This window comes from Papaver somniferum, chromosome 11 (assembly GCF_003573695.1).
Source record: "Papaver somniferum cultivar HN1 chromosome 11, ASM357369v1, whole genome shotgun sequence".
Taxonomy (NCBI): Eukaryota; Viridiplantae; Streptophyta; class Magnoliopsida; order Ranunculales; family Papaveraceae; genus Papaver; species Papaver somniferum.
This window is the reverse complement of record NC_039368.1, coordinates 135,862,546-135,874,579: the sequence shown is the minus strand read 5'-3', so window position 1 is coordinate 135,874,579 and position 12,034 is coordinate 135,862,546. Positions and strand designations below refer to the sequence as shown.

Genomic DNA, 12,034 nt, shown 5'->3' with positions numbered 1-12,034 from the left:
CATTCTTGACTATTTTCTGTTATGATGTTTCCATCATCATCACCAAAATCATTGTGTTTAGTGCCTCGAAATATTTCTTGGTGCAAACATTGGCGCCGACTAAGGGGATTACGAGAAAAAGGATCGTGTTTTCCCGTTGAAAAAAGTAGTACAGAATGCTTCAAAATCGTGCGTCGAAAAGCAGTTTGGACGTCGTCAAAAATTACTTTTGCAGTACAGTTTGATCGCAACAACTGCAGTCCAGCTGATCGGAGCTGCTACAGACCATATAATCGCAGAAACTGCAGTCCAGTTGATCACAACTGCTTCAATCCATATTCACAGTTCGGGATCTGCTAAAACTATTATATTCGGAAACCACTGAAACTGCATCACTATTAAGACCGATGAAACCACCCCTATGACGTTCGTTCCACGGTAAAAGATGGCGTAAAAACTTCATCAAAATTGTTGCTGGATATTCGGTCCGCAACATGGTTGGGTCCAGTTTTGATTTCAATCACTGCAGTCCAGCTGATCACAGTTGCTGCAGTCCAGTTAATCACAGTTACTGCAGTCTAGTTGATCGCTACTGTTGCAGTCCAGCTTCATAGTCAGAGGCCACCAAGACTGGCTCATTGGAAATGTCGTTAAGATTGTTTCCAGGATGTTTGATCCGCAACATATTCAAGTCCAAAGTTGGAAAATTTTGCTTCCCAAATAACGTAGTGTCTACATGTTCGAGTTTGTAGTACGTCAAAATCACTATTGTCATGATCGCAAGGTAGTCAAGTTGCCTACATCTCTAGGCGGATGAAAACCTTAGAGAAGACTCCCAGAAAAACATCTAAAAAATATCCAGAAAGGGCCACAAAAGTGTAGCAAAATCATGGTGAAAGGTCCATAAGAAACAACAACAGCCCCCAAGAACCGTTGCTAAAAGTCCAAGGAAAAAGAAGAAAAGCAGAAAATTGTTGCAAAAGATTCATGAGAAACAGTAACAGTTGAAGAAAACTGTTGCTAAAAGTGGAAGCAGGAAACCGTTGCAAGGAGGCTTGACAGAAAAGACAATAGTTCTGCAAAACTGTCACCAAACGTTCGGAGGATAGATCACAGTTCGTGAAAACCGTGGCAAAAAGTTAAAAACAAAAAAAAGAACCGGCGGCCAGTGCCGGCGGTGTTGTTCACCCGCAGCAGGTTTCGTACACCCACCTCAAGGTGTTGTTGACCCATGTCAGGAGCCTGTTCACCCACGTTAAACACTCATCGCGTCATCATTGCGTCAGCAAGCCTTGCGTCGTCGATAGTTGCGTCATCATGACGTCAGCATAAGAATATTCCGTCTCATTATGACATTGTCAGAAAATTTTAAGAATATTCATTTACTGTTTTAACGCCGCCAGAATACGCATAGCGCAGTCAGAATATTCTGTAGATGATCACCCTCTCCGACACCCTCTCAGACACCGATTTCTTCTCCGGCCGCGGACAGTAGCAGGTCGCCGGCGACGGTAGCTTCTCCGTCAACAATAGCAGCAGCACGTCACCGACGGCCTACCCCGACCAGCAAGTTGGTTCTGTTCCAGTGTATCGCAAAGTAACCTAATTCCGTAATCCCGTTTCTGTATAGCGCGGAGCAACTTAATTCCGTTTTTCTGATTCGCTGTAGCACGATGCAACTTAATATCGTAGATATGATTCGGTGTAGCACGATGCAGCTTAATATCGTATATCTGATTCGATGTAGCGCGATGCAGCTTAATATCATAGATCTGATCCCATGCTTTGCGTCGCACCAGATTAGATTGCTCCTTGGTATATTTACACCCCACCCGTTTAAACTGAAGAATATTTCCACCCCGAGCCGAGCCAAGCCATGCTAAGCCAAGTTAGCCGAGTTGCAAGCTAGTCAAGCCATTAGCTGAGGATTTTTCATTCCCAGTTGGTTTGGCTTGAGGATTTTTCGGACCTACTTCGTGGGCTTAGAGAAATACACTCATTTTTGGACTTGGTCTTCAAATTTGTTTCATTGATATTTTCTTTCATCCCACGTCCGAATTGGATGATTTTTGGCTCGTTACGATCGTACTTCGATGTCCTATATCATGAAGGTAAAAATTTTACATTTGGAGGAGAATATTTTTGGAGCAATCACATCATCTACATTTTTGGAGCAAGGTGATCATCGAGCAAAGCCATTAAAAAATGGATCACGTCATCAACATGTTAATACCGCGTCTTCAACCGGGTGCCACGTCAGCTAATTCTTTCCATACAAGTTTCCATATTAGAAACTTACCATCTTATTAGTAGCAGTTGCTCCACATCAGCTGCTCCAGCCCCGACAACAATCTGATTCTCGACTTACTCCACATGCAAATTTGTTTGTTCGATAACTTCTTCATCGTACGTCAGAATTGAGCGATTTTCGGCTCGCTGCGATCACATGTCAATTTCCAACAACATGAGGGCGTAATTTCAACGTTTAAATAAAAATTGTTTTTTGATTGGAGCGGCGAAATCGAAGAGTGGCATATTTTAAACCATCATATGAAGCCATAATGAAATCCTCAAAGATTGATGTTGTGTCGATTTAAGTCCACAACATGAAATGTTCATGCTAGTTATGTAGATTTTCAAATCTCAAGACACTTATGTTCGGTGATCATCATAACTGCTACAGTCCAGTTAATCGAGCTATTGTAGTCCAGTTTCTCAGCAAATAATGCAGTCCAGTTGATCGAACTTCTGCAGTCCTTTTTCGCATAATTACTACGGTCCAGTTCATCGAGTTGTTGTAGTACAGTTCCTCAACAAATACTGCAGTCCAATTGATCGAACTGCCGCACTCCTTTTTCGTATAATTACTACAATCCAGTGATCGAAATGTTATAGTCTGGTTCTCCTCAAGACTGTTTCAGTATGGTTTTCCTCACAACTGCTTCAGTCCAATATGATCAAACTTCTGTAGTTCCATGAAAACTATCTTCAATCCAGTTTTGATTCAACTGGTGCTTTCCAGTCCCGCAGACAAATCTAGTTGCGGAGTCAAACTGAGACGCTAAGGCAGCAACACTAGTCATCGACGCTAGAAAACATCAACATATCCAGTGGTCATCCTAATCACCTCATAGACGAAGTCGCAATACCACTTTTAACATGGTACATATATAATTTACATATTTTCGCATCTTTTCATATAATCATTCATAATTTTGTTCAATGGGACATCTACAATGTGGCGAGCATTTTCTCACGAGGAGATGCACACATTTCAATTCTGCGCGCATCTGGAATAGTGGGATTGGCCCCCCGCGCGAATTCCAGATAGCAGACAGCTTCAAAATTTCATGCGCGAGCAAAATGCAGCAAGGCAGTGCACCCTTGTGCGAGCATTGAGCAGTATGAATATCATTATCTTCTGGAGTTGCGTATCACTTCAATGTGACTGACCGTCACTTGGGGGAGAGATATGTAACACAGCATGGTCTAAAATAACTCGTTTGGGGCGAGCTGCGTAACACTCCATCCGCTTGGGGGTGAGTTACATAGCATCTAAATGCAATGAGGAATTCAACTTCTAAAAATCGAAACAAAAGGTAACCCAAACTTCTTAATCCTCCAACGAGTTACAGGATTAAGAGGGGGCGAGCATACACCCTAATATTTTGACGCAATTATTGCAATCAGTAATATTAAACTACTACAGCTAAGTTGATCGAACTTCTGTAATCCAGTTCCTAAGCAACTGCTGCACTCAGTTGGACGCAACTAATGCAGTCCAGTTTTGCTCATCCATTCTGTACTCAGTTGGACGCAACTGATGTAGTCTGGTTTTATTTATAACTGTTACACTCAGGTTTATCGAACTGTTTAAATTCTAATCCCTCAGCAGCTGCTGCAGTCCAGCTGATTGAAGCTGCTCCAGTGCACCTGTGCTTGTCGCTTCTGTAGTCCAGCTTATCGCAGCTGCTGCAGTGAAGCGTTGCTCGTTCCTCCTGCATTCCAGCTGACCGTAGCTATTGCAGTGCAGTCTTGATCGTCGCTGCTGCAGTTCAGCTGATCGAAGCTACTGCAGTCCAGCTATGTTCGCAGTTCCTGCAGTCCAGCTGACCGCAGCTGCTGCAGTGCAACTTTGCTCGTCGCTGCTGCATTCCAGCTGATCGCAGCTGCTGCAGTCCAGCTATGCTCGCAGCTCCTGAAGTCCAGCTGATCACAGCTGCTGCAGTGCATCTTTGCTCGTTGATGTTGCAGTCCAGCTGATCGAAGATGCTGAAGTCCAGCTCAGTTTGCAGCCCGTGCAGTCCAGCTGATCGTAGCTGCTGCAGACCAGCTTTACTCAAAGCTGTTACTACCTAGTTTTTCTTAGGACAGTTTTTTTTTGTGTCCTTCGCAGTCTAGTTTACCGCAATCATTGCAGCCCAGTCCCGTAACAACTATAGCGATCTAGTTTACATTGCTGCTTTTATCATGATTCATATAACTATTGACGACATATAAAGATCGATATCCTATCCAGTAGCACAACCAAGGACGTTGGAGGTCCAACAACACGCAAAATCTGTTACCATCTCAACTACTAAAGGATCACACCCCTTCGCTCGCAACTACCGCGGCTCAGTCTATAAGTGACGGCAGCTTAATACCAACAGCTACTACTACCTACTTTGGTCGGAAATTACTGACAATCTGCAAATTCAAATTTCGTTTACAATAACAGCTCACACAGATTCCAGCAGAGTTACGTCAAATATAACTCGTCTTTTCCAAACAACAGTTACTAGTCAAGTTCTACGAAACTACCACGGTTCATTTTACATCAACAGTTACAGCTCACTTTCAACACCACTCCTGTCCAGCATCACGCTCCCGTTGCAGTCCAGTTCAGCCTCCAGTCCTGTTTTTACATACAACAATGGTTCATACTCAACTGTTTCCCGCCGATCTTCCAATTGCAATAGCTTCACTTGGGGGCTACTTGATTACAATTTCCATAATCAACGAAGGCAACTTTCTTTGCCGCAACAACAGTAATTTACTCTTGGGGGCGTCTTGATTTCCGCAAACGAACAAGGAAGGTTGTCATTTACTTCATACGACAATAATCCACGCTTGGAGGCGAATTTTATCATAGTCTGGTAATACAAAATGGAAAACAAACTTCTTAACCCCGCAACAAGTTGGAGGTTAAGAGGGGGCGATGTTTGTACCATGCGTAAAATTGACACATATAGGGTCAGAATGTTGCATGGGCCACTGTTCAGCTGTTATCCAAGCCTGCTAACCAGTTAACCAAAGCAGTCCACCAGCCTGCCCAGTATTACAAAGATCGGTCAATGGTCAAAGTCAACCATTGGTCAACTGTCAAATTCAGGTTGCACGTCGCACATCTGGCCAATTTTCAGTCATATTGTCAGCAGTGTTGCTAACCAATTTCAAGCCAAGTACTCTGCCGCACTGTCATCCAGTTTCCATCCATACTGCCAGCCCATTCTGCCTGTCAACCATCAATCCAGTTTGCCAGCATGCAAAATTAATACAAGAGGGGAGTTTCATGGGGCTTTATGCAGAATTAATGCAAGGCATGGCCAGGAGGCATGCGGTAATAATTCCAGCAGTTTCATGCAGAATTTAACATGGAGGCATGAATGAGCAGTTTCATGCAGAATTTAACATGGAGACATGAATGATCAGTTAATGCCATTTAAGTTTATATTGAAATTAGGAATTCAACTGTATAAATAGGGAGGTCCTGAGGGCTAAAAAGGGGGAGGCTAGCAATGAGAAAAAAATACTACTGTAATTTTAATATTAATAAAATACCACCCCCCAAGGGGATTCGTCAGTGGATGTAGGAAAACCATGCCGAACCACGTTAAATTTGTGTCTATCATTCTTGACTATTTTTTGTTATTAGCCCCGTTTCCATCATCATCACCAAAATCATCGTGTTTAGTGCCTGGAAATATTTCTTGGTGCAACTAAGTTCCCAACTTCCTAACACTTTTTATCATATGATCTTCTTAAATCGACACGAATTATTTCGTTTCAATGCTATTAAGTACATTCTATTTATGTGTGAATTTTTTTTTTTGGATAGAAAGGTGTTTCGATCTCTTTTGCACAAGGTCGTCGAAACTTCAGAGACGACCCTGATGCTATAATAATAAGTTCTATTGTTGTAGTATAATCTGTGAGTATAACACATCCCCGTGTAATTTCAGTCTAAATGAATAAATATCATGCTTAAAATAATAAGAAAAAAGAAAAATTGGCAGGTGATTTCACTGGAATCGGAAAAAGAATTAGATCAGACTATCTTTTTCTTGCTAAACTATTGGTATCTGAAATTTTATCTTGATCATCGTAGGTTCTTGATCATTCAAGAACTATTGTGTCAACATAGTATGGCACCTAAATTCCTTTAAGTTTAGAACATTTGGAGCCTCCACTAAAATGTTTAAAGCAGTCGCATCAGAAGGATCACAATCCAACAACTTCATATTGTCAGCTAATTTATCTTTTGCTAAATTAAGTTGCACTCTTACATCATCAAACACTGACCAGTTCCATTTCTTCAAAATTTGTTTAAGTCTTTTTTATATTTTATAAGAAAACGAAGGTTGGATTACCATTCAACTGTAACTGACCAATTATCTTCAACTAATTTCAGAAAACTTGGATGAGTTAATCACATCTTCTTCTGAAACCTTTGAGAAGTATTGCTTGGTTTAGGAATATTTGCACAATCCCCTAATCTTATATACTAATATAACCCAATTGTTTGGTGAAGCCTTATTTTGGTAAAGCTTTTTTCAAATTCCTAATATTGCCTTTGATTATAAAACCTTAAAAGCAAAAAGACGATCTATAGAGGATAATAATAAAAAGAGTGCAAAGGGTGAATCTGTCATTAGAGGCTTAATATTGTTAGCAGACGCTAGGTTCGATTCCTGCTGAGAACAATTTTCTCGACATTTTCCTACAGTTCATTACCTCTCCGTCCGCTAGAAACCTCTTCCCTCTTTTCTCTCGGTTTCATTCTTCTCGATTGAAATCTCCTCCCTCTTCTTTGTTCTTGATTTTTACCATCTTCATCAATTCCACACGCTAACATGATATGATTGAATTGATTCCAAATTGTTTCACAGAAATCTCACAGTAACAAATACCCCAGAAGTTCAAATGAAACCCAAAATTTTGAGAGAGTTTGAAAAATGGGATGAACTGATAGAATTAAGTTTACAGTCAATTTGGAAACTTACTTCTTCGAATACAGAAAAGTAGGAAATCTCATTTCTGGGTTAGGGCTTCCCGTTTAAGTTAGGGTTTCCCAAGCTTTTCTCTCCACTTCAAAGGGCTTCACGATACTCATAGTCTTCTACTAAATCGGTTAGTATTTTAGTTTCCATTTCTCTTCCTTAACATACTATCAATTTCTCTTTCTTAACATGCAAGCAGTTCAAATGTGATTTCCTAATCAAATTAAGTAGTTTGAAGCTTTCATTATTGTATGAATTTAGCATGATAGTGTTACTTCTTCATAAAAAGTTTGTGAGCTTCAACTGTTTGTAAAAATGTCAACCTCCTTCTTATTTGGTTTCAATAGGTTGAAAACGAATTTGGGTTTCTTTGTTAACATTGAAACATGACTGAGAAAGTGGTAAACGTATCAAAGACCAATTTTCTCTCTATGGGTTTGTTAATATGGAAATAATTTTCTTTGCCAGTGTCTGTTTGAAGATATGACTGAAAGAAAACGTAGTGAATTTTTATAGTCAATGAGCTTACACAATTTGGTTTGTGTTTGAAAATGGAACAATGGAATTGAATGCCTGTACACTGTGCATCTAATTGGGAAGGGTACTCATATCCCTGTTAACTGTTAACAAACCATTCCATGTAAAGTCAATTTGTTTTATGCATTGAGATAATTAGATACTTGGTCATCTCCAGTTGCATTCTAGCTTATCTATCTGATAACTAGATACTGAGTTATAACCAGGACCCTACCAGAACACGACAGAACCTCTACTGGAACCTTGATTACTATTTGTTCCATAAGTAGATCATGGTGAAGGTGCTTCCTTTTTCTATATACTATTTTCGTCTTCATCTTTGTTGGTGTTGTTGTAGTAACAGTATTAGTGGATTCTTTGGTTTCACTTTTCCCTACACGATCAACTCCTGTTTGGTTTTTCTAATTGAAATAATGGAGAAGGTCAAAATTGAACCTGCAAAGATTATGACCACTCATTTATTATTAAATTCAATTGGAGAAGGTGTGCAGAACAAACCATTAGGTGGCTTATTTAAATCCTCTCATAATAATTATATTGTAACCAAAAGTTAATTTGATTGTGATTTGAGCAAGAAAGATTCATTACCCTTTTACAATGTTTTTTGCTTCTGTTTTTTGTATCAGTATAAGATAAGTTTTCATTTTAATCTCACATCTATTGCAAAAGAAAAGAGTCTAGCTAGGTTGTAATTGTTTGACGACAGAGTACAGATGGATGCTTCCAGCTCTAGATCCCCTAGAATTATGATTATGGAGTATGCGCCTTTATTTATTGAGCTCTTGGTTTCATTATTTTTTCAGTATAGTTTGAAGATTAACAGGATTTTTTCATGAACCCTGGAAGGATAAAACCTTAGAAAAATGCGAGATGTGTGAGTTATGAAGTTATAAGTGACAATTCGGGAGTTAGGTTTACATGACAAAACTAGCTATTTGAGGAGCTAAAGGGTTTGTGTATTTCTGTTTCTACTTTTATAATCTTCTCTTCATAGTACATGTCAGAAGTTGCATATTATTGGTGTTGTACGTGTTGTGTCATCCCTCCTAGGCCCCACTTATAGATGCATCATTTATTCAACATCAGTTCACTGGCTGGATTGTTTTGTCTCACTTGAAATCTCTACATGTGTGTTCCCATTAACATACTTCCACCAACTAATTTCAGGACCATCCTGTTGCCTGGGGCCAGCGAGTAGATCCAAGTCAATGGGGTGATGCTTATTATGGTTAGGGACAAGGGTATGATGCTTATGCTTGTGGTGCTGCTCGAGATCCATCTTTGTATGCTTATGGTGGATACGTAGGGTAACGGATTTCACTTATGGTGTGTTGTGATGAACATCAGTAACGTATTCATTTAGCTGCTGTTATAAAGGTGGAGACAATTACGGTATCAACTGAACTTTCTCTTGAGCAAATTCTTTTCATCTTCTTCTGGGTGATTATGGGACTTCGATTAAAATAATTTGATTTGCTGACCATAATAAAGGAATGATTTGATTTACAGTAACCACTTTTTATAATAAGCAAAATAATCACACATGTTTATGTTAAACAAGTTAGGTGTGTAACAACTTCCTTTATGGCTCTTACATTTGACGTATATATAAACTAAGGCTATTTGAATGTGGTTGGGAATATTTTTTGTGCACAGACTGTCGTCACTGCTCCATTTGTTAAACAAGTTAGGTCTTGAGATTCAAGTCGCAGCAGAAGGAGGCAGTTTCACTTTTGTTCAAGGGTTTAGGATGCATGCAGTTTCATGAAAAATAATAATTACGGAACGAACGGAAGGGCAGGCGCATAGCGCGTGCGTGCTATACTAGTAAATAAAAATGACTAGAGGCTATTCCAATCCCCATCTTATGCCCCCAATCACCATATAATTGAAGTCATTGCAAAACTAAAAACTACTCTATCAAAATTGCATAATATCCTTTTAAGAGCATGTACATAAGTTCACAATTATCTAAACAATTACCAAAATCCAACATACAACTTCTTATAGAGCTACTTTCGTCCTTCTTTTCTCGAGGAGATAAAAAAGCATTGAAATCTCCTAAAGCAATCCATGGTAATTTTGGATCACTAATGATTTTCATTTCCGACCAAAGAAATCTTTAACGGATCGCATCCACATGAGCATGGACACCTGAGACTGAAACACCTCTTATACTCACAGTAATCATTTTGACTGGATATCGATATAACCGAAGGAATTGGGAGTGAACTATTCCAGAACAACCAGATATTTCTTTTCTTATTTGACACAAAATTGTAAATAACCATATTTTGCATACCCACTAGATTTATACTACTAGATTTCTTATCTTGTTCATCGTAGGTTCTTGATCATTCAAGAAATATGGTCTCAACATAGTATACCTAAATTCCTTTGAGTTTAGAACATTTTTATCCTCCACTAAATTGTTTAAAGCAGACATATCAGAAGGAGCATAATCCAAGGCCCCTTATATTCCAAAATAAGATCTTAATTCATAGAGATGGGACCCCCCCTTTCGGAAGGTTTTTCCTAAATTGATATTTCTCAACAAAGGTATAACACCAATATTTTTATCATTCCCCCTATCAGTAGTCTAGTTATCCATTTCTACAATTTTATTTTATGAAGTAGGTTGTACCAGTTTCACTGAAGGAAACAACATTATTACTACCAGCACAATTTTCTGTCATTTTTAGTACTTCAACAGTTTCTATAACTTTAGATTCTTCATCATCCATACTTGAATTCGATTTAATTTCCCCATCTTTTGTGATAGCACCAAACCTTGCACTTAAAGGAATTAAAGGACCACCAATACCCATTGTATGAACATTTTGAACAGGGGACAAAATGCAAGTAACAGTAGAATCACTTTGACAAGTGTCAAACCCAATAGGTACTTTCCTGATAAACTTTGGTGTAAGCATATCCTTGGAATTTTTTTCCCAAGTAGGTAATCTCCACATCAACATCACCTCTAACTTCATTTTCCTTACTTGTCGAATTCGTATCTTCAAATACATGTTATAAGGATTTTATCTTGTTGGAATTCAGATCATGAAAGTTTGAGTGCATACTTGGTTTACCTTGTTAAGCATTGTGTATATAGTTTTGTAACCGAATGTTTCAGATTGTACAAGGACTGTCCACGGTATGGTTCACAAACAAAAACGGTGTGTACCCTTTATTTTTCACTCTCCATTAGGAGATTTTTCCCGTCGACAATCAAATTTCTCATATTGTTATAGATCCAAGTAGATCTGGTCAACAACAGTAGTTTTTAGTTTATCTGGGTTATAATCTATAAAGTTTGTTTGGGTTTTTCACTTGCCGTCCGGCAAGGTTTTCGTAACTATATATTGCTGCTATCTTCACTTTTAAATTGATTTTTGACTCTCTAAGAGCAACCGCAGGGTTGTTTCCAAAAGCTATATTTGACAACAAAAGAAAGTGCACTCTTGATTGTCAAAAGTGATCTTGGTAGCCAAAATCTCAAATTGCCAAACCAAGTTTCCATATTTGAGAAATGTATCTGGCAATTCTCAAATATAGCATCACGTTCTTATAAAAACCGGCACGGTTTTTAAAATTGCGTCTGCCGGTACACAGGATTTATAAACGGAAAATGGGTCATTTGTCCAAAAAAATTTAAAACATGGTTCAAATGGACAAGTAAAAATTAGTATGGGTGAAATGGACAGAAGAAAAATAGCAAGGATGAAACTGGATTCATCGCGGCTTAAACTTAAAAAATAGCAAGGATGAAACTGGATGCATCCTGATATAAATTAAAAATAAGAAAAAATATTTGAAAATGGATAGGATGAAACTGGTTACATCCTGGCTATTTTTATATTTTTGTCCATTTGAACAGTATCTTTTTAATTTTTGTCCATTAAACAGTATCAAAATATACAAGTCTTTTTCACCCAGGAAATGTTGATTTTGGTCTTTTTAACCAATTTTGTGATTTATAAATGCGTTAAAATGGGACGGCATTTAAGATTGTTTTCCAATAAACGTAGATATAAAATCCATTTGAGTGTAAACGGCATTTAAGATTGATTTTAACTCGAACGTAATTATAAATTACGTTTCATGCAATGGATTTTATAAATCCTTGCAGGTTGAAACTCATTTTATAACTACTTTCGGGTTGAAACTCATTTCATATAGAAACTCATTTTATAAATTCTATCATATTGAAACTTATTTTATAAATCCATTCATATTAAACTCATTTTATAAAT

At 38.3% G+C, this 12,034-nt stretch overlaps 1 long non-coding RNA gene across 1 annotated transcript; it reads left to right on the top strand.

Moving 5' to 3' along the window:
* The first annotated feature begins 6,885 nt into the window (after window positions 1-6,885).
* LOC113320450 lies at window positions 6,886-9,290 on the top strand. The gene is made up of 2 exons (XR_003346112.1): window positions 6,886-7,371; window positions 8,946-9,290. It is a non-coding gene; the product is annotated as an uncharacterized LOC113320450 (long non-coding RNA).
* Window positions 9,291-12,034: the final 2,744 nt, after the last annotated feature.